We start from the raw sequence: 737 nt of genomic DNA on the forward strand, positions 1-737 counted from the left end.
TCCTCATCCTCATCCTCTTCCTCATCCTCATCCTCCTCCTCATCCTAGCCTCTTCCTCATCCTCCTCCTCATCCTATCCTCATCCTCATTCTCGTCCTGATCCTATCCTCATCCTCTTCTTCTTCCTCTTCCTCATCCTATCCTCCTCCTCATTCTCGTCCTCATCCTATCCTCATCCTCCTCCCCATCCTATCCTCATTCTAATTCTCACCCTCATCCTATCCTCCTCCTTATCCTCATCCTCTTCCTCATCCTCATCCTAATCCTACCCTCATCCTAATCCTCATCCTCATCCTCATCCTCCTCCTACCCTCTTCCTTATCCTTATCCACTTCCTCAACCTCGTCCTCATCCTCATCCTAACCTCATCCTCTTCCTCATCCTTATCCTCATCCTCTTCCTCTTCCTCATCCTCACTCACGTCCTCATCCTCATCCACCTCCTCATCCTATCCTCATCCTCATTCACGTCCTCATCCTACCCTCATCCTCTTCCTCATCCTCATCCAATCCTCATCCTCCTCCTAATCCTATCCTCGTCCTCATTCTTGTCCTCATCCTACCGTCATCCTCATCCTCTTCCTCACCTCATCCTATCCTCATCCTCTTCCTCTTCCTCTTCCACGTCCTATCCTCCTCCTCATTCTCCTCCTTATCCTATCCTCATCCTCCTTCTCATCCACATCCTATCCTCGTCCTCATTATCGTCCTAATGCTATCCTCATCCTCATCCTATCC

This window comes from Lupinus angustifolius, chromosome LG05, assembly GCF_001865875.1.
Source record: "Lupinus angustifolius cultivar Tanjil chromosome LG05, LupAngTanjil_v1.0, whole genome shotgun sequence".
Lineage (NCBI taxonomy): Eukaryota > Viridiplantae > Streptophyta > Magnoliopsida > Fabales > Fabaceae > Lupinus > Lupinus angustifolius.